Source organism: Zonotrichia albicollis, chromosome 5, assembly GCF_047830755.1.
Source record: "Zonotrichia albicollis isolate bZonAlb1 chromosome 5, bZonAlb1.hap1, whole genome shotgun sequence".
Classification (NCBI taxonomy): Eukaryota; Metazoa; Chordata; class Aves; order Passeriformes; family Passerellidae; genus Zonotrichia; species Zonotrichia albicollis.
Window position 1 is genome coordinate 16,849,606 of NC_133823.1, and position 21,846 is coordinate 16,871,451.

Here is a 21,846-nt window from a genome sequence, read left to right on the forward strand (position 1 = left end):
AAGGTAGGTACTTTCAATAATGAACACTCTTGGGGCTGTGTCACATGAGATCTTTTGCCTTTTAAATGCAGATGACAGGTTACTAAAAATGTTTCTCTCCATGTAGCATTTTTTTGTACTGCTGCTATGTGCTGCATATGCCTGTGAAATATATTATCTGATTTAAGTTTATTATCTGACCCAAGAAGAAAAAGGAACACCTTGAGATTTGGTTATCACATTTCATTGAACAATCATGTGAACATGTTAAACAGATTGAGAGTTATATTTAAATATAATTAGGTATGGTGAACTCACTAGTTTAGTTTTGTAAGACTTGTTTAGCTTTGTAAAGTTCAGTTTTGTAAAGACATAAGCTTCAGTTTCTTGTTACTTTCATGCCAAGTATGACACTGACCTCTGCACTCTGACAGAATTCTTATTCAGAATTTCAGTGGAACCTCATTGTTGCTGTTAAGTTGTACCTGTATTTTTGTCAAAATCTGTTTCACTCAAAATTCTTCAAAACTCTTTGACTCCATTCTGGTTCTTCATTTTTCTGTAGCCTAATAGTTGAAATTTCTTTGGGTTGTAGTTGCAGCATAAGCACAGATGTTACAGAATGAACACACTTTATTCCTGTTCAGACTGAAGTCTGCAAAGTCTGTGTGTTCCTTCAATGCAAGGAGTTCCACGTGTTTTATTTTTTGGTAAGAGAGGATAGTGCACGTATCTGCAGCCTGTCACTTTTGAGTCATCACTCATTTTACTCAATTGTTCGTAATGAGGCAAGGTAGCTCATTTTGGTGGGTGATCAGGAGACATGCTGTATAAATTGGCAAAAAAAAATCAGGGTATGAAAACTCAGTCATAGTCCTTAAGTATTAGTCACGGAGAACATGGCTATTTCTCTGCTTTACCTTATCCTTCTGAATTGATTAAGGAACTTAGATGTAATGAATTAAACGCCATGTATTTGACCTCTGCCCTCGCCCAATATTCCAGGGAAATCATTCCTGCTCCTAGACCCGTGCAGCCGAGACCTGTCCTTGGTGTGGAGCTGTCTGTTCATCGTCGTTTCCTTATTCCCTCCCTAGGACCAGGAATGCACCGGGATGGCCACGGAGCAACGGGGAAATAATTACAAAACACATCTCTGGAAAAGAGGACGAGGAAGTGAAATCAGAGGGCTCCGCCGCCCTTCGGGAAAGGGAAAAATACATATAAATCCCTGAGCAGATGGTGAGTGTAAACACACCGGAGGGAGCTGAGCTCCTCCCGGGGGAAACTCGGACTTTCTCCTCTCGCCTGAGGAGGCCGGGGAGCTGCTCCGCCCGGGGACACACGGACACGGACAGACACGGGGAAGCGCACACAGCCGCACAGCGTACACGCTCTGTATCGTCCCTTGCACACACACAGACCCCGAGGCAGCCGCGCTCCGCGGACCCGCGCCCCGCACCGGCACACGGGCGAAGCGCCGCCCCGGCCCGCCCCCGCATCCCTCCCTCCTCTCTGCCTCCCTCCCTCCTCCCCGCCCGCCGCGCACACACACTCACCGGCCGCAGCATGACGGGCGGGCGGACGGACTGACAGACCGGGGCACGGCCGCTCCGCACGGATTATTCTCCCCGCGCCGGGGCGACGCGGCGGAGCAGCGACCCAGCGGGGCGGGGGCGGTGCCGCGCCGCGCTGCCAGGAGGGTCCCAGCCCCCGCCGGCCAGCGGCGAGCGCGTCGGGCGCTGGAGGAGCCCGGCCAGGTAACGCGTCCCTACCGGGTGGTGTCGCCGGGCAGAACCGGGCCAGGCCGCGGGGTCCCGGGCGTGCGGGTGCCCCGGGGCGGCGGGGCCGGGTGGCCCCGCTCGGCAGGTGCCGAGGTGATCCGGCGGGTGTCGCCCCGGGGCGCGGGCGGCCCCCTGCCTTGGCCTCGCCTTCCCCGCCCGCGGGGCGGCGGCCGCCGGGCTCCCTGCGCCGACCCGCGGCTGCGGCGGTGGGGGCGGCGGAGGATCGGGGCTGCCGGTGCCGCAGCTCCGCGCTGATCCCCGGCAGCCGCGCTCCGGGAGCGCCGGGGATTTGCGAGGGCGGCGCGGGGACAGCGGCACCGGCGGCTTTGTGGCGGGGCGGCCGCAGGTGTTCCCCCGGGGCTGGCCCGACCCGGAGCAGCGGCGGTGCCGCCGGGGTGGCCTGGGGGCAGCGCGGGGCTCGTCGGGCCCGGCCTGCGGGGACACGACGCGGGCAGCCGGTGCCCGGTGCCCCGCTGGCCCTCGCTCCGGCCTCGCTGCTGCAGGTGACGGGGAAGAAATCCCATCCTTTTTTTGTTTATTTTTTGGCGTTTCTTCTTTCCGTCCCCCCCCCCCCCCCCTCCTCCGCCGTGTGTGTTAAGCAATCTGGAATTAACCAGGGAAAACGACAAGAAGTGGTTTCAGAACCACTGGGAGTGGGTAGGGCCCGGCCACTGGCGGTCATGTGTGACCTTTGCCGGGGATTTGGAGGCAGGAGCTGGAGGATGCTGCATGTGCTTTCCAAAATCGCGTGGCAAGCTTAAAAAGTGGAGCAGATGGTGATGGTAGTGCTTATTGTGGAAGAGGTTCGTGGAAATCCTTTATTTCCGAGACAGTTTTTGTTTTGCTCCTCCTAGCTAAAGAGATTGACTTTTGGCAAGGAAGGGATGTTGCTGCAAGTTGTTTTGCAAAGGAACGGGGTTATTTTGCTCTTCCACAGAAGAGGGATCCCCCCCTCCCTCCCAGCTTTATGTCTCTGTTTCTCCTTTGGGATTGACAGCAGTAAGTGTCTTGGCATAGAAAAAGTGCAGTGTGCTTTATTTTCTTATTGCACACCTTTATAGTTGAACGTAACTAGAAAGGAGACTGAGAGTATTCTCTTATCCCTCTCTATGCCAGATGTGTTTTTCTATCTAGTATATATTGCACTTGAAGTGTTAAAGTCTCAGGGGGCACGGAGGTGGGGATGTGAGGCAAGGTCTGCTAGGTACTTCAAACAATTCTCCTTGCTCATACTTAAGAAGGAGAGAAAGGAACATGTTGTAAAAGCAGCTGAGGAATATATAAAAGTGAAATATTAATGAACTGAAAAAGCTCAGATAGCAAAGGCATTGTGCCTAATCATTCAGGAGGGTTCTTGTCCTCTTTACAACTTTTCATTGTATGTGTTCCTGTACTACAAATGCAATTGGTATAAAGGGTGGTAAAAGTTGTATTTATTTAGCTGGAAGCAGTAGTAGTACATTTTGGGATTTTTTTGGCATTAGTGATCATCTCTGGAGTAGCTTCCTTTAGCTGTGATTTTTTGAGGCTGCTGAAAGAAAGGGAATTATTACAGAAACAGTAAAAAGTACTTCAAGAATGTTTTCTTGGAAATGTAAATGGGAAGGTCTGACTCAGCCCTGGAATAACCCAGAGGAAGAACTAGTCTTGGAAAGTCCTCTTAGAGACTTCATGATGACAACTGAGACATTATTAATCTCTTGCATCCCAGAGAGCAATGTCCCAAAAATAGGCAGCACTGTCTGAGGAGAAGGTAATAATACACAACTGTCCAGGGTCTGCTGAAAGTGAGACACAGAAGCAAGGGGTATTTTCTGCCAACTGATGTTCCTTTCCCTCTTTGAGTCTGGAGTGCAGTGGTCCCTGTAGTTTGATTAACTTCCCCAGTTTGGCTTGGAAGGAAACTAAGTGCTGCAGCTTTTTGCTATGGCTTGGTGAGGGAATTTAGTTCAGTAGGAAAATCAGCCTACAGGGTGAAGTCTTGTAACCCTGGCTGTAATCCTGGGCAGGACTTTGGAGTAGCTGGTGGTTTGAGTGAGGCCTGCCTTTTGGAGAGCTCAGTGAGGCCTGAGTAGGGCAGCAGATACAGGGAGCTGGACCAGGAGGATGAGCTGGAGCAGCACATAGGCTATGTATCATGTCTGACTTACACGAGTCAATGTTTGCTTTTTAAGACTGTTAGTCACAGAAGATGCTGAAAAAGCATCTTGTATCCTCAGGTCTGTGCATGTGGTTGTGATTGTGAGAGCACGATCTCTTGTTAGCTGTGTGTGGTTGGATTTCTCCCTTTTCATTCAAACCTAATGATGTCACATGAGCCTTTGAAGTTGACATTGAAGAAATATTTGGCAGTGTTTTGAAGCTTTTTTTTTTTTTTTCTTGAGTGTTTCATAAACAGAAAGGGAGATGTAGAGAAGTTGCTCTATTGGGAAAAAATCCCACTCTTGCATGAAAGTTCATGGAAGATACCATGGCTTTGTTGGATTAGCCCATCTGGAGTACTAGAAAGAATAATGGCCACTGTATATTTTTTATGATGTTGGGAATTACACAGATACAAGTAAATTATTGAGAAAAGCGTTGTTACGTTAAACTCAATGATAGTTTTTAAAAACCATAAATTTATCTGCAGATTCTAGAACCATGATGCTTTAATAGTGTTTAATTGGATTGTTTACACTGTAATTTTGGAGGCCTCCTAATAAAAGGAGGCCTCCTTTTACCTATCTACTTTCCCCTGAGGCAAGGGAAGAAGTGAATGTTGCACTGTGGTTTTTCTGAGGTTGATTGACACTACTAAAGCACGACATGAAATAACATTCATGTGTCAGTGAACATATCAATGGAAAAGAAGCCCTATGAACACTTAGTCAAATGAAATAGCTACCAGCTTGTAGTGGTGAGGAGCTGAGCTACATCTTCTATCTTCTTCTAAGAAGTTACTCTGTTGTAAGTTTGAGTGTCTCAGGTCCCCTTGAGGACAGTTTTGCTGCACTTGGAGGGGCTCATCATCAGGTTGGAGGGAGGGAAACAGAAGGAAATAGACACATAAATAATGGCAAATAGGGGCTGGGTTTGTTTCCTGAAAAGTGACTGTAGTTTCTTCTGCTTTTTCCTCTCAGTATTGCCTTTATGTGGCAGTTTTCTGCAGTGGCAGTAAACTGGATTACCTTGATAAGGTGAATATGTTTTTGTGTTAGACTTTAGCTAAGGAGTGTACTGGCTCTGTGAGATGGCATGTAAAATAACAGAACTTGAAAGTACCTAAAATGTACATTGCCATTTGTACTGGTAAGATTTCATATATTCTCCTGTGCAAGGGCCTGTAACTTTAAGAGTTTGGAAGATGCAGCTGTATATTTTACAGGCATCAGTATTAAACCCCTGTAATTGTTTGGTAGTTAAATGTGTGGTTACTTTAACTTACTGCTTCTTGACTTGTTCTCACTGCACTGCATAGTTGGCTATGTTGGTTAGATGACACAAACTCACTGTGTAGTATCTGGCTGTAGTATCATTAGGCTCTTGTATGGCAGTGAGATGATAGTAAAAATAATAGTAGTAGTAATAATGCTTTCTATGAAGTCTGCTGCCTTTACCTGAAATGTGACTGTCTGACAGAGGATAGTTGGTTTATAGCAAGGGAAAGGAAGCTACAAGCAGGCAATAAGTAGTAAAGTCCTGGATGTGGAAGAAACAAGATTTTTATTAAATGTGCATTGTGGTCTTGTTGCCTATGTTTGCTAACTGTTCACAAAAAGTAAAACTACACTGTTGAGAGGGATTACCAAATCTGAGTGTTGATGGTTTTGTATCCAAACATTGTTTGTTGCCTATACTTGGTGCTATGTTTTTGCCCTGATTATTTCTTTGAAGGCCCACATGAGTGTTGAGGTGTGGATGTGTAGTTGTTTTCCTCATACTTGGGACATTGAAGCAGTGATGTGTGGAAGTCACACAGCTGATTTGTGATAAAGACAGCTGAACTGGAATATGCATCCCAAGTCCCCCAGTCTTATCTTAATGGATTAATTGTATTTATATAGTTTGTTTGATAAGCTGGCATAGATGTGGAAACTTTTTAGAGATTCAATTACAGGAGTGTGTAAAATTATGCAGCATTTTCTCAATAAAGACTAATTACTATCAGGTGATATTTTTTTTCAGTCTAGGAAAAAGAGCTTTTCCTGGGTTTTTTTTTGTTGTTAAGTTTGAGAGAAAGCAGTTCTGCACTTGTAGAATGTAGTGATGCTTTTACATTATTTAAGGAAATACCACTTAATTTTTTATAGTGCTCTAACATATCAGGAATTTGAGATCTGGCTCAGTCAGTAATGCTTCTGAGGATCACAGCTGTTTTCCACTGTGTAGAACCAGTTGTGACAGACTCGTAGAAAGCTTGTAAAAACACTCCTTTATAAATTTTGGTAGTGCAAATCATTGCTTCTGAAAGTATATTGTTTGGTTGCAGTGCATATCCAACTGTGAAATTTTTTTGCTTATTTCATGCTTGTTTTTGGGCTCCTTTACTGATCCTATTTTGATGTGCCATGTTTATGTGATATCTTTAAACATTTTAATAAGAAAATAACAGGTCTAAGTGATGTACTGATTTTGAATAGTACTGTTGGATTTAAATTTGGGTGGGGATAGAAGTATTCGACAGGTTTCTCATCAGTGTGTTGCTTGTGGCATAGTCCAAACCTTATAATTTGCCTAAGAAGCAGCGACATCTGTTCAGATGTCACCTCCCAGTGATGTTGAACTGTCACTGTGTGCCATGCCAGCCAAATCTCACACTGAGAGAAAGATGGAGTCACCCAGTACCTCCAAAATATGTTCAGAGAGGTATGCTGTGCTCAGCTGGCAGGCTCTGCCTACTCTTCCAATATCCAAATGCACAACAGTTTGTGCTTTGTGTTTTGTTCTGTGTGCTAGGTACTAACTAAAAATTCTAGAGTGTCTTCTAGATTTGGTTTAGTGCAGTGCCAATTTTTAGGGCTATTTTTCAGTACTATACTGCCTCATTTATTTATTAATTTACAGTGGTTTTCTTAATTTTTTTTTACTAAATGACTGGTGAGGAAGAGAGGACAAGAGCCAAGTTTTAGCATCTATTCTTGAGCAAGTTTTGGCCAGTGGCAGAATTCCTGCTGATTTGAATAGGAGCCTTGGTAACTGTTTTGTCAGGTTTTATGACTTTAAAATATGCTGGCTAAATTCTTGATGACCAACTCAACATGTTGTGGCACAGAGGCAATGGAAATAGAGTAGCAGTCCTGCCAAGAAGAGATTGCCTTTCATTTTTTTTTATTAGGTGTCACAACACATATTTATTCTGTGCAAGAATATTTATTTCATTGTTAACACAGAAGCTTTAAATAAGAATGCAGTGTATATATTGGAGGGATGAAAATGCTAAGAAGCTAATTTCATTTGAAGCGTTCAGAAATATTAATAAACTGCCTTGGAAAGTAATTTCTGCAATAATATATTCATGTTTTTTTCTCTTGATTTTGCTGAAGGGAGGTGAGTGGGAAAAAATGGCAATAGGGAAAATGATGTGGCTTTCTCCATATTTATTTCCATTAAAGGGACACTGCAAGATGATGTACATTATTTCACATTCATTGAGACCTCTCAAATACCTTGAGTGCAGATTATGCCTTCAGCTGTGAGTGCAAGGTATCAATTGTGCTTGAAGTGACATGTTAAGCTTTTAATATTTCTTGATCCTTAAACTGAGTATGTTTTAAGTTGGGCCACCCAGCATCTGCAGGTGATGGCATGTCCACGTTGATATCATGCAACATACATGAGGTTCAATTTGCCTGTAGAAGCACAAACATTGTGGTATAATAGAATCATAGGATCATTAAGGTTGGAAATGACCTCAAAGGTCGAGTCCAACCTTTTATCAAATAGCAATGTGCCCACTAAACCATATCATGAAGTGCCATGTTTTATTTTTTTAATACTTCCAGGGGCTGGGACTCCACTTTCCTGGGTAGACTGTTCCAATGCTTTACCACTTTTTCCGGTGAAGAAGTTTTTTCCTAATATCCAGTCTGAACTTCCCTTGGTGCAGCTTCAGGCTGTCTCCCTTTGTCCTGCTGACAGTTCCCTGGGAGAAGAGGCTGACCCACAGCCTTGGGGTGCCTGAGCCTCATTTCAGGTGGTTGTGGAGAGTGATAAGGCCTCCCTTGAGACTCATCTTCTCCAGCCTGTAGAACCCTCAGCCTCTCCTCATAGGGTTTTTATGTTCCATACCCTTTCCTTGTTGCATGACTACTTGGCTATTTGGGAAAAAACCCAGCCGGCATGTGAAGGCACACCTGCATGTCTTCCAGAGGCAGCCTTTGAAAGCATTCCAGTTAATTTCTTCTGTTAGACGTTATTGAACTGTCAGGGATCCTGGGCTGGGAGAGCCATGTAGGGATCTCCTGTTCTCTTCTGGTTTTGCTGTTTTCCTATGTAAAAGTAGATATGGTACAAGGAAAGTATAAGGAAGCTGATAGCAGGCTCTGCATCTCTGTGAATAGCAAAATAAAATGGTTTTGTTGTACATAAATTTAAATTTTGAATGATGTGAATATGTAGTGTTTTGTAGCTAGTTACTACAGAGGTTACATTGTGAGTAGGACATTCAAGCATCCTAATTTGTTACGGTTTTGAACCTGTTTTTTCACTGTAGTGGCTCTGAGCTCAGGGAGAAATGTTGGCCCCATAGTCCAGTGGCAAAACTGCTACTGGTTTTAATGAGACCTTGAATATACCCTTAAATAATACTTTAGCGTATGCATGTTTGCTTTGTACAACATTTATTTTTTTCAAGGACTGATTTTTAAAAGTTACTGAGCTTGTACTGTTTTGTTGGCTTTTGTTACATCATAAAATTTAGTACTTCTAAAAACTAGGTTATAAGAATGTTTCTTAAAACAAGTAAGTCCAAAAGAATATGAATTTTAGAATGTTTAAGACTGGAAATACAATATATGTGAATAAGTTCAATGTCTGAAAATAAACTGCTTTGTACCTGTAGGTACCTGTTCTATACTAATGGCGATTATGCAAGGGGACAACACAAGGCATTTAGAGTTTTTATGCAGTCCAACTGGAGCAGAGATTAAAAAGACCAGGGTAGTTAAAATGATTGCCTAAATTTAAAATTTTCAGAAATAGATCAATGATGTGCAAGTAGAAGGAAGAATATGAGATTTAGGAAAACTGTTTCAAAATAATATTGACTGGAGTGTTGTGAAAAACATGCATATGGAGTAGATGAGTAGGGAATAATAGAAATATGAAGAAATTAGTTTGTCAGATGATAAGAGCTGACACCACAAATGGCTTCTTTTTACCTGCTAATCTTTGTTTTATAGCTAGCAAAGTCTGGGACGTTTGCTGAGATAGGGAAGAAAAAGTCTCAGAGGAGAGGTGGTGGGGAACGAAGGGAAAATCAGCAGTTCTGTTCTCCCAGCTCTCTGCCTTTACTCAACCACAAAACGGGTGTTAGAAGAAATTTAGGGATTAGTCACATGAGCTGCAAGGTAATCTTTGTCTTTAAATCCTAATCCCAGCGTCCTGATCTTGGTCAATTATGGCTTTGGTGTCTGCCTGTGGCAGAATCTCAGCAAATTTCACACCAGCCTTTAGTACTTGCTCATGGCCCTTAATAAGGGAGCAATGTACAATTGCCTGTTAATGATAGGTTTTGTTACAGATTAAACTTTTAACAGGCAGAAATCAGAACCAGAAGCTACAAGGCTGTTTTACACTGTCAGGCCTGCAGCTTCTGCAGCACTTGTGTCTGTTTTTAATAGTTTGTTTTGCTAGTTAGCTCTTTTCATTTAGTGCTTGCCATGAGCTAAGAACATGCAAATAACCACCTTATGTGGCTTAGCTAAAGGCCTAATAACTTATGCATCTGAATCCTCTTTGGCAAGAGACACATTTCATTTTTACCTGTAATAGTTTCAATTTCAGCCTGTTAGCAGGTGAAGAAGACTAGGATGTCAATATTCTAGTAAGCAACTCACAGGGTATGTTAGCTAAAAAATTAATTCAAGTCATTATTAACGTTATATTCCCAAGACACTGTGGGGATAAATTTTCTGAGGTAAATACTGCATACATGTGTGTGTTTGTGTGTATATATAAAATACAAATGTTTTCATTGAAAGGAGGTCAGTGGTGGTTTCAGTTGAAAGCTATGCTGTTTTTAATATGGAATAGTGAATGGTTCAGAAAAAAATATGATTTCTTTCATTTACTGCTTTAGAAACAGTAAAATTGAAACAGAAATACACTCTCAGATATGCAAGTAGGGGGCAGGGGTAGGCAGAAAATAACAAAAGCAAAAAAAAAAAAAAAAGCTACTTATCCTGCTTTTAAGTAGTTTATTTTGTTGTGGGCAAGGTGCTTCTCAAAGCTGTATTGCAGTACACAGGTAATTTGTAGCCTTGATTTGAGAGGGCCTTAGGATAATACTGTCTATTGAACAAGGTGAGCAAGAAGTTAGTGTTGGAAAACGGTGTGAAAATTTTAGATTTTTTGTCTGTTTTCTCATGCTTTCATTTGAATTTTATTGATGTCTTGCATTGTAAATCTTTCATTGTGGTTCTGTATGCTTTGAAAATAGTTAGTGGGGGGAAAAATGTGTGTATAAAAGAAGCAATTCCCTAATCACAGTAATGATTCTTACAGTTGGTATAGGACAATGCTTGTGCCTTCCAAAATGCTGAAGTTGAATACCAGAGAAATGGTAAAACACTTACACAGCACTATATCTTCTGCAGCATTTTCTAAATATAGACTAAATCCTTGTCATAAAGAATTTGTATTGTTAAAATAAAACAAGGCTTGACATGACACAGAACAGCTTGAGAGAGGCATGAGAGCTGTAGGTAAGGAACTGTGAGAAATGAAACGACTGTTTCAAGTGAAGGATTTTGGGAAGCCTTGGAAGGACAGTGAAGATGCCTACCCTCTTAAGATGGAAAAAAAAAAAGAGGGAATTTAAACTCCTTTTGTTGATTAGTTTCTTTATTAGTAGGTTTTTAGAAACCACTATTTCTTTCCAATTTAGATAATAAAAACAGTAACTATATGAAATTTACAGAATTTTTTTTGGTAATCAGTAAGAAATGTAAAACTGTTGTCAGATGTACACGTGGGTCTAGATCCTCAGCTACTGTTACAGCTTCCTTCAGTGGAGATCGATTCAGGTATTGCTTGTAGCTCCTGTTTGTATTTATTAGGCTGAGCAGTAGCTGCTGATGGCAGTGAAAGAAGGATGGAGTAGGCAGAAAATGCAATAGCTTTTGATCTACAGTGCCTCTAGCATCCTTTCTTTGGTATGTTGTTCCTTCTCCTCTTTCCTCTTGAAACTGGTTTTCTGTCCTAGTAGTTAAAAATGAAGCTTGCAGACCTTTGGTAAGTTATGCTGCTTTGACAAAAAATGAAAGCACATTACGGAGAAAACAACGTATCCTGATTTTCTGTGGAAACAATACTTGTTTATCCTACTGTCCAAGGATCCTACTGCATAAGCTGCAACAGAAGTGTTCGAACTTGTTGGTTGCTTTCAGGGATGTTTGACAAAAGATTGGAAGTCTTAAAAATTAATTGAAGTTTTACTGAGTTTTGAGAAATTTGAGGAGAGACACTCATGTGAATTCTCTGGCTGAGAGCAAGGCTGCATTTTATGATCAGTATCAAAGAGTCCACCTAGGGAGGAGTCTTGTGTGTGTCCCAGCTGCTTGCAGCTTCTTAGACATTGAAATGAACCAACCACAGCATACAAATCTGTAGGTAAATAGGCCTTGTTAGGTCTGGCATTCATAATAGCATATGAGGGAAAAAAAACCTGAGTGCCTTTCTTAAGTTGTTGTTTGTTTGGGGCTTGTTTTGTTTGTTTTTTTGGTTTTTTTTTTTTTCTAATGGTCTTCCTCCCTTCCCCTGGGTTATTTTATATGGCCTTTTTTGAAAGTGGGGGGTGGAGCACTTACTCAGGGTGTTGGACTGACGCCTGCTTGATGAGAATTGATTTGTTTAAGCCCTTCTGTTGTATCCATTTACAACACCTGAAGATTTGCTTCTCTTTTTTTTAATTACTTACCTGAGGTCCTCAAGCAAGCATATTGCAGCCATGGACCTTTTATTTAATTCACCTTTTGACTGGAAAGATATCAGGTATTGTGTTTGTTTAATTGGTCTGTTCACATTGACACTCAGTATGTCTATTGCAGAAGCAAAGAAGGCCAGACTTCTTTTTGTTCTGCCGTGTCAGAAAAGAATAGAGAGCCCAAACAAACCCTGCTGTGAAGAAGGCACAATTGAATTGGCTTTGCTTTGAAGTAACCTGAGTGCTTGAAAGAACAGACAGAAACTGTGCCTACTTAGTGAAGTGTGTATTGAGCTGGCTGGCCATGGTGTAAAAACTGAGGGCAAGATCCCAGTTACAGATGCTCAGCTGAAGGTGGGAAACCAGTAATTTATGTGTGCTCTGTTGCCATTCGGCTTCTCTCTGGCACCTCAGGTTTGAGAAGGTTTGTTACACATAGCGAAGTAGGAGAAAACTTCAGAGGCATCTGCTTTTCTGTGCAGTAGCAAAACACTTAGCAATTAGTCGTGAATGCAGAATCCAAATATTTGTATTCAAATAGAGTGCATTCCTACTGAAGCGTTTTGAGTGGTTTGTTGCTCTAGTAGAAAATGAGCTTAGAAATAAAGCAAGGGAGTCTTTGTGTGAAAAGAAACTTAATAGAATGTTATGTTTCAGTACTTCAGTCTTTATGCTAAGATTTGGAGAGCATATTACTTTTCTGAACCGTACCTGAGCACAAATTGTGGTGAAGAACATGCAGAAAAAATGTTGAAGAGTGACTCTGAGAAATAATGGTATTGTGTTTTTGGCACAGTAACAACATCAAACCCCTCCTCATGTGTTTATTTTGGAAAACAGTTTGGGCAGGGCAGTACTGTGATTATTCAAGTCATGTTTGGATATAAAATGAGCTTGGTTTGCTCTGTCAGGCAGGTGTTGCTGCATTCCAGTAAAAAACGTTTGCTGAGCTTGTGTGCAAAAAATGCACCTGCTTATGGGAGTGACAATTTCAGCTGAGATAAACTGGTCTGCAGGGTACAGCAAAGTGACTCAATGGTGAGCCATCCTTCTTTAAGCTGGGATTCTTCCTTTGGCACTGTGAGAGTTTGGCCTCCTGTTAGTTGTGCTTCAGTCAGTGCTGCTTGTACTTCAGTTCAGCTCTGGTTACTGTATGTGTGTGTTAAAAAGACCTTGTGTAATTTATGTATTATGAATGATGGTTATTGAGGAAAGTTATTTCATGGGCTACTTTATTATCTTGAATACAGCAGCTTGTAATACTTATGGGTTTACCAGAGGGATTTAACGAAGCTGTGACAATAGAAACAATTACAGGGGTGGTAGAAAGAAGCCTTGAATGTATTATTTTTATTTCCCTGGAGTTAATCTTCACATATCAAAGTAAATTAACCAGAATATACTGTGTCGATGTCTTCTGGATTCCCAAGTCAGAAGCTATTATGAACCAAATGTGATTCTCTTTATTCCCTGTCCTACAATCCTCTCTCATAGAAAGCTCTTAGTGAAGTCTATATAAGTGAACAAAGTAATATTCTGCATATGTTCCTGGTATTAAGGGAAACACTAGTCACTGGGATATGTACGGGTAGGATTGTTTCAGGAGGTATTTTTGCTTCCTGAATCTTCAGCTCCTGCCACCCTCTCAGTCTCCATCCAGCTGGCTGGTGTCACCCATCTTCAAGCTCTTTGTTCTCCCAAGGGTTGGCAGTTCATGGCCTCTTGTCTGGGTTTCCACCCAGAGCTCAACCTGCAGCTTGCAAGCCGAGCTACCTGCACCAGGTGTATTCCTCAACACTGCTATAGAGTGTTTGCATGCCTCACTTTGTCCCTGTGATGCCCTCAGGGATTGCTATTGGAGTGGTATTTGCTGAAAAGGTCAGGTTTGATGGAAACTGAAATTGTAACTTAGCTGGAGATGAAACAGAATATATTTTGTATTTGTTTATTTGCCTAGGAGTAGATACATGCAGAGATGAATTTCAGTGTAATCCTCAAACTGCTTGCTATGCTGTGCTAATCTCTACAGCTACATCTGATTACAAAAGAAAAAAGGCCACTGGCAGGTTTTAAAAGTTTCTGCCATCTGTCCTGGTGCTTACCCCCTGTTCACGTAAGGATGTATTGTGAGAGGCTAGACAGCCTCCCCGTGTGAGGCTAGCGGCCTCTTAGGCTGTCTTTACCTTCTGTCTCTCTTTTGGACTCTGTTCAAATGGGGCAGCATGTGGGTCTTCTGTTTTACCAGGACAAGGCAGATCCTCATAGCCTGTGCTTCAATTTAACCTAGCAGCTTTGGATTTGGGATCTTCTTTTTATTGTGCACCTCTTCACAACAGCTTGCAGGGGTGTTATCACAAGGAAGAGATCTTGTAGGTTTGTTCTAGCAAGAGGAATGATGTGATTTTTTTCTTAAATCCTTGGGATTTTAGTTCTTGTGGAATGGTTTCACACTGCATCCCCTTGTTAGCTGAGTGCATCTCTAGATCCCTGCCTTGTAAATGTGTGTCCTTTGGGTGTGCTCTGGATCAGGCTCCTCCTTTGTCGTCATCTGACACTTGACTGTTTCTGTATCTTGGGGACATCTGCCTGGGTTTGAAACCACAGAAGGAGGGGGATAGCATGTACTTCTAGCAGGAAAATAGCTTTCCTGCAGCTCCTAGCCTGCTGTCTGGCGTGCATGAGTTAGTGTAGTTGAAAGGAATAGGATTGCTTGTGACCGTGTGGAGGAGCAGACTGATGTCTTTGGGAGAGCTGAGGGGATGCACAATTTACAATGTTGTGCATGCTGAAGTACTTCATTCATCTAAATCACATTTTGTTCATATCCTGAGTGTAACAAACACCATGTTATTAAAGCTAGCAACAACCACCATGGCTTTTGAGAAGATACTGTCATTACTGAAAAGCTGGGTTAAGCTCTCCCTAAATCCAGAAGTAATTCAGGCTGCTAATGGGGCTTCAGGACTCTTCCCTAGAAAGCACAGACCAGGCAAGTGATGGAGATGAAGAAAAGAATATACAGATAGCAAATTTGAGAGCTAATCCCTGTATTTTTAAACATTCAATGAATAATTTAGCAAAATATTTTAAATATTTAAAATGTATTTAAAGCACCATTTCAGCAATTCCTGCATCTTTAGATTCTTCTTTTTAATCTTTTTGGTTCATGATAGGTTTCAGGTATGCTGTTATTTCCACCCCTTAGGCTATAATGAAATGAAGTATTAGTTGAAGATATTAAATTGTTGATGTCACTGCTTGGGCAAAGTCAGGCATGGAGACCTAAAGGATTTTAATTTTATGATGGAAATCCATTGTAATAAAGTTGTGGCTTTCACAGAAAAATCTGGGCTTAATTGGAGTTATTCACACAGCTTGATGGGAGGAAAGAGTGCTCTTAGTAAACATAAGGACATAATGATCAAGTTTGAAAGTTTTTTGCCTCCACATTGTATACATTCTCTAGATCAGTTGTGGTGCGAAAAATGGTATTGGTATGTTTTTTATGCTCAAAAAATATTATTTTGGTTTATTGTTTGTCTCTGGCTGTGGCAAATGAAAGTAGCTGTAGCCAGTTAAAAAAAAAAATTAAATTTAGCATGGTCTTCATGCAGTGGGTGTGTAAACTTGAAGCTTCATGCCGAGATGTGTGTTGATAGTTAAAAGCATGTGTGTTCTAAAGGAAATGCAGGACAAGTTGATGTGAAGTTCAATGAGTTCATGTATGCAGAAATTCTGGCATGAAAATGGAAGGAGAATATTTTGGGGGGGATTGGTATCTTACATTCTTCCTGAGGATAAGATTTTGCAGGGTGTGTGGCCTAGTTGCATCACAGGAGAGGCCGCACCAGATGCAAGTTCTGCCGTCACAACACACTCTCAAAAGTGTTTAAAACTGTAGAAATGTGGAACTGGAAGTCTCTGTGAGAGCTGGCTATGTCTGCAGTGCCCAAGGTAATGCAAATTGCATGAGCTGACAATCTTACTCTGTGAGCTCAGGGAATGCTGCTGATCTTCTTTTTGTTTTTTGAACTTCGATAATCAACTGTCCCACGTGGCTAAACAAGGGAGAGAGATCTTGTTTTCTACATATCTAATGATGGCAGCAATTTCTTGGCAGCTGAATTAATTTCAGATTCTGTAACATGACTTCAGATTAACATGAGATTTCTCATCACTAATGGTATTTTAGACTCTTAACTCTATTCCCAGGAAGAAAAAATCCTCTCTTTAGAGGTGTTTGTGTTTTACATCTGATCTCTGCTACTTTCTTATATAGTGTGTGTGTCACAGTTTGACCCTTTAATAGATAGAGGTGTGAAAAGCACCCTGGTCGTGACTAGCATCACTTCTTTTCAAAAATGAGTTCTTAAACTTTGAGATTCTACATGAACAAAAAGGTTATTGGTGTATACATAATAAGAAGAATTCAATTTCAGAGTGATCTGTGCTGCATAATAGGATGAACTCACTTGTACAGGGTTCATTTTAATAAGCTAAATGAAACATTGAATGAATAGGAAGCAAAGATTTAGGTCACTCTTAAACTACATTAGAAAAACAGTGACTCACTGGAGTAGTGGGTCACCAATCCCCTTGTCATACAGGGGATGAGGTTACAGTGTGTCTCTGCATGGGGGACTACTCAGCGGAAACAAAGGAGGTGTTTTTTGTGCTGTATATTTTGATAGTGAGGCTTGCTGGATCAAGTCAGTTTGGTGTCTTACATGGAAAAACAGGATGTTCTTTCATGGAGGATTTAAAGAAAAAGAGGGAAGCTTCTTCAGGAATCAGAAAATGTTTTGTCCTGAGGGGCTTAAGAAGGTCTGCTTGTTTGATTTAAAAGGGGAAAAAATAAGAACTTTATGAAGGCAAATATGGAAGTGCCAGTGCAGGTGAGAGGAGGGCTCTGGAAAATAATGATGTTTAGTAGTTGGAAGTACAAAAAGTGGTTCTATAAAAGCTGGAATCTGAAGGAACTAATTTGTGTAGACTGTTATACAGGCAGTCAGAAACAATGCTCTTTTGGTTACTCCATCCCTAAAATCTGAGAATAATAGAACTATTCCTGGGATGCACGCAGTCACATGGTAAATTTTATTTTAAGATTCTGTGATGGATTAAAGAACTAATTGTTTTAGGAGGGCCCAGGTATTTTCTGTTTGAAATATTTAAAAAACAGAAGCAGTTTTCACTGTACATGCTGATTACTCTCACTGTTAGTTTATTTTTTACAGCTTAGAATAGGGAAATGATCTAGCCTTTTCCATCTTGATGTTCTTACACATGAGGACAGACTTAATAGAAAAGATGATGGAGAGAGGTTAATTAATTTAATTGGTTTCTGTGGGACTTATAAAAATAAATATGGATACAGCTCATTTTCTCATAGAAGGCTGTTTTCTGTAGGCCTAATAGAGTGAGTTAAATTTGGCTTAAATTCTGTTTGGAGAAACATACTTTGATGTGGCCTAAGGGATAGAATGGCTCATGTTTTTGGGGTTTAGAGGGATCCAGGACCTGAGAAGTGCTTTCCTCCATCCTTGGCAGCAAATGCCATCCCCCAGGCCACTGTGAAAGTGGCACCTGTGTTGTGTGCTGGACTTTGCTTGAGAGGAGGTGTTCAGCCCTGTGTGTGTGAGATCCCTGAGCAGCTGTTCTGCCTCTCCTGCAGTGACAGGCCAGATGGAAGTCACAGGCTGTCCTCTGCATGGTCCATGTGGCTGGCCAGTGCTCCTGGTGGCTTCTCCTGCTAGCATGAGTGGGTTTTGTAACAGCTGTTGGGTGTGAGTATGCTTAAAAGCCTTGCCTTGCTGAGAATGCTGAATGGAAAAGATCAGGCATCTTTCTAACACAGAAGCTGACTGTTACTGATTTTTTTCTAGCCAGAAACTTGTTTCTTCTGTCTCACTTATGGCTGAGAGTTTATTGTCTCCCACTTTCCATGTTATCTGCTGGGGTTTTGCCTTTTCCATCTGTGGATGCATGCAGATAGTCAGTCCCTAGCCCACATTAGCATTCTGTGCTGGGAGAAGCCCTTGGAGACCATGGCTTAGCTCTGCTTAGGCTTTGCTGTACAAGCCTGTTGTTGGGCAAAGCTTCACATTGAATTCACATTTTCATTATGAAAATGTGCATCTAATTGGTTCTTTCAGCTAACTGAAATGAAAGATGGGTGGCATCTGTTTAATAAAGTCCATTATGATCTGGAGATTAAAGAAGGATCTATTTATAGTTTGCTGTATCTTAGTATGTCAACTCTGTAGGGGGTTCAGTGCTGACCTGGAGTTTTGTAAGAAACTTGATGCAGTCAGTACAAAACTGTTATGAACATGTGACCATATTGATATTTTCTTGGACTCTAGTGGATATCTAAATATGGTACCTATAAATTTAAACCCACAGGAAAGGGAAGTGTGTGAAAGATACAAAAATTACCAGTCTTTTATCTGAACTGTCCCATACACGCATCCTAATTTAACTAGGTTTCTCATTTATTTCCACTATGTTTCTCTGTATTTTTAGGAACTTAGCATATTATATTTTTTATTTCTTCATTTCTTCATACTTTGAAATATATTTTTGCGCTGGGCATTGGAGTCAAACATTGACACAAGCCTGAAAAAGTATGTAGGTACTTGAGGAATACGGTATATTGTCCTCAACTTTGCTGCAGCTGCATATTTCAGGAGCTTGTCATGGAAACATTTCATGGGGGAAAATGTGTGGAGGACACATGGCATGTTTTTTGGCAGATTGTGGACTTCTATTTCTTGTGTATAAGCAAAGACATAATGCTTTCTTTTTATAGGTATTGCATGTTTGTGTGTGAATATGTATATGTGTGTGAATGTATATATATATATATATATATGAGAGCTGATTTTATGCTACACTATTGCAGAGTAAGTGTTGTAAGGTATAATTAGACAAGCTATCATTAAACTACTACTGAGTTATGTAGTTTAGGATTAAACATAATTTCACTTTGGATTGAGGCCATTTCTCTCATGTGGTTTCCATGTCTGTGATTTCTTGTTCTTCAAAATACAATTAAAGACTCAGCAGACATAAACAGCTAATGACACAGAGAGAAATTCAATGTTTTAATGACTTGAAGTATAAAGCCCCATCCATTTATTTCTTTATTAAAATATTATTAATACTTAATTTGTGCTCATGAAATAACAAAGGTGTAACCACAAAAATAGACAGTATCTGTGGAGAAGCTGAGCCTGAGATATTTAGGATACTGTAAGTAAAGGGTGTGTTTAAAGGCTGCCCTTTGTGCATCAGCTAAAACTGCTGTTACGCCATGTCATAGCAGGAGACCATAGTGGGAGCACTGGTTTCTGGTTGAGGGGCTGCTTGTATTTGTTTTGATGGCTGGGGTATTTTGTGAGGTCCCCCTACTCCAAGGACTGTCCTTGTTTCTGCCCAGTCAGCTGTGGCTTAGGATAAATTCCTGGACTGGTTTGGATCACCATCTTCAATACCACAGCTCAGGTTATAGCAAAAGAGGAATTCTCAGGACGTTGCTGGTGTCTGTGAGAGAAATGGAAATGTGCCCTTATGGAAGAGTGTGGACAATGAGTGATAGAGCTAGAGGAACAGCATTAAAGGGCCTGTGAGGAGGAAATGGAGAAATTTGGCCTCAAGGGAAGAGAGATGTTTTGGGTGTACATGAACAGGTTGTGTGCTAGGAGCTTGATATTGTCTTTAGGAGATGACAGTAGAACTGCTGATTTTGAAGGATGCTTATTTTGCCACACCACAGCTGGACTGCTGTGGCTTTTTGGAATTAACCAGTTCAGCTGGACACTTGCAGAGGCTTTCAGAGAAAAGGCAGTGTCAAATTGATAGCTGACAGTGAACATTGCTTCCCTTCTCTTTTTATCAGGAAAAAATTCTGAACATAACTCACACTGTGTTTGTGCATATATGCTGTTCAAAATGTACATATTTACATAAGCTGCAATCCTTTTGCATGCATGATTTCTATGATAAAGGTATTTATTACTGCCTGGTGAAAATTTTATGTTCAGTTTAAATAAATGTTTTGTCAGGATTTCTGCAGTAGTGATCTTAGAAATAGGTTTGTTTTTTTAAAATTTTCTTTTCTCTGTGGTTTAGTTAAAGGTGGCTTAAGACTTAAGAACCAATACCTTTTCTGCTATAAGAATAAAGAATGCTTTATTTGAACAAAGTGCATATATTTTTCAGCTACTTACAAGCTTTCTGATCTCCTTACCATAGCAATAACTTTTTAGTTCTTGCACAGTGCTTGACTTTTCCAGAAGCACTTTACAAATATTAATTAATTGTTTTCCTGGATTGGAAAAGCTGCACTGGGCAGACATGTGGGAAGGAGCAGTTGGGGACAGCCAGGCCAGCAGAGCAGTGTGTCTTGCTACACCTCATTATTTCCAGTTGTAAAGATGATTGTCAAAGGTGCCAGCCACCTTTCATTGTCCTTCCCTCTTGACAGCTCTTATCTGGAGGAGTCCACCCTGCATATTGCTTAATGAATCTCACCTCTGAGAATGCACCATCAAGTCTTGCCTCATATATAATTTTAGGCACGCTAAGATTTTCACTGGAAAACAATTAGTATTGCAATATTTTCATAGTGTGCCTCAGACTAGCAGTGATTAGTATTTGCATGGTGCTTTCCAAATAGTGATCTCGAGGAGTCTAATGAAGTTGGCATTTCCCTGTTTTGGCGATATATAAAAAAATTAAAGGTCAGAGAAGCTGGAATTAGAAATAGCGTATTGGACTTCTGGCAAATAGCTTCTCTTAAAGTGAATGGATAAGGTTGTCTTAGTATGGTAATCAAAAGTGCTTTGAATTATGGAAAAAAGATTACAGGAGTTAGGAGATGCAATATATTTCACATCCCATGCTTAAGTCAGAGAACAGGAAAAGCCAATGCCCATGTATGTCGAATTGGGTTTACAGTAAAATGGTGAATGCATACAGCTAAGAACTTGTGTAGAAATTAATTGCTATTTAGTTTTCTTAATACATTAATTAGCAATTAATCTATTGCTTAATAGTAAGTTAACTGAGTGGCAGCAGCCAAAACTATTGTCTTAGACCACACCTATGTGCTGCAGTCCACTTTGTGTAGCGTTTTGGCAGCAGAGGAGGCAGCACAGATCTCTTTAAATCCCAGTTTTGTTACCAAGCACATCAACCTGTGTTCTTCCTGAGCACTTGAGAAGCACTGAAATTCTTCTTTCCAGTGCCCTTTTTTCACTGGTACATCAAAACCAGGACTGCTGCTGCTACAGTCTCCTCACCTCCAGCTGCCAATTGCAGGCATTATGTGCTTCCCTGTGTTTGGAGAGGTGTGGTTATGATGTGTGTCCTGGATTCCTGCTGATCCTGCTGTGTTAGTTGCCTGGACTGCTTCTTGGAGGTTTGAGTGTCTTTTTTTTTTGTGCATCATGCTCCATCCTGTCCAAGGAGGGCAGGATGTAATTTCCAGTGATCCCACTTGGAGTAAAAAGATTGAGTAGGAAAGGGAAGAAGGTATCAAGAAAGAAGGAAATTCAGATGAATTAAGAGCAGAAGATTAATATTTACATGAGTCAGATTTTTTTTAATCTGGTATTAGGTTTTTGTAGAAAAATATCTGCTACAGATCAGGTAATTGTATATGCAAAAAAAAAAAAAAGGCATTAAAGACTCCAGTCATCAGTATATTCTTCTTTGTAGAATTGAACACAATTTTTGATTCATTCTGAATTCTGGCGTTTACAACTGGTAATGGTCTGGATAGCTGCAATTCTTTGTGCCCTCAAGAAATGAGAGCTGGAGACGTAAATCATTGTGTTGTTAAGTACCTAAAAGTGTGCTAAAATCCTGTGGAATTACAGATTTTGATCATTATGTGCAGCAAAATGATTACCTTTAAATGACAGTGAGATTTTTTTTTTTCAATTGAAAAAG

The 21,846-nt window shown here is 40.9% G+C and overlaps 1 protein-coding gene across 6 annotated transcripts in view; it reads left to right on the forward strand.

Annotated features, from left to right (window-relative positions):
- Nucleotides 1-1,604: 1,604 nt before the first annotated feature.
- CCSER1 (coiled-coil serine rich protein 1) overlaps nucleotides 1,605-21,846 on the forward strand; it is a 609,788-nt gene continuing 589,546 nt past the window's right edge. For all 6 annotated transcript variants that reach the window (XM_074540916.1, XM_074540917.1, XM_074540919.1 and 3 more), the window contains exon 1: nucleotides 1,605-1,739. The gene's annotated coding sequence lies outside the window, so the exon portion shown is untranslated. The remainder of the gene's footprint in view (nucleotides 1,740-21,846) is intronic.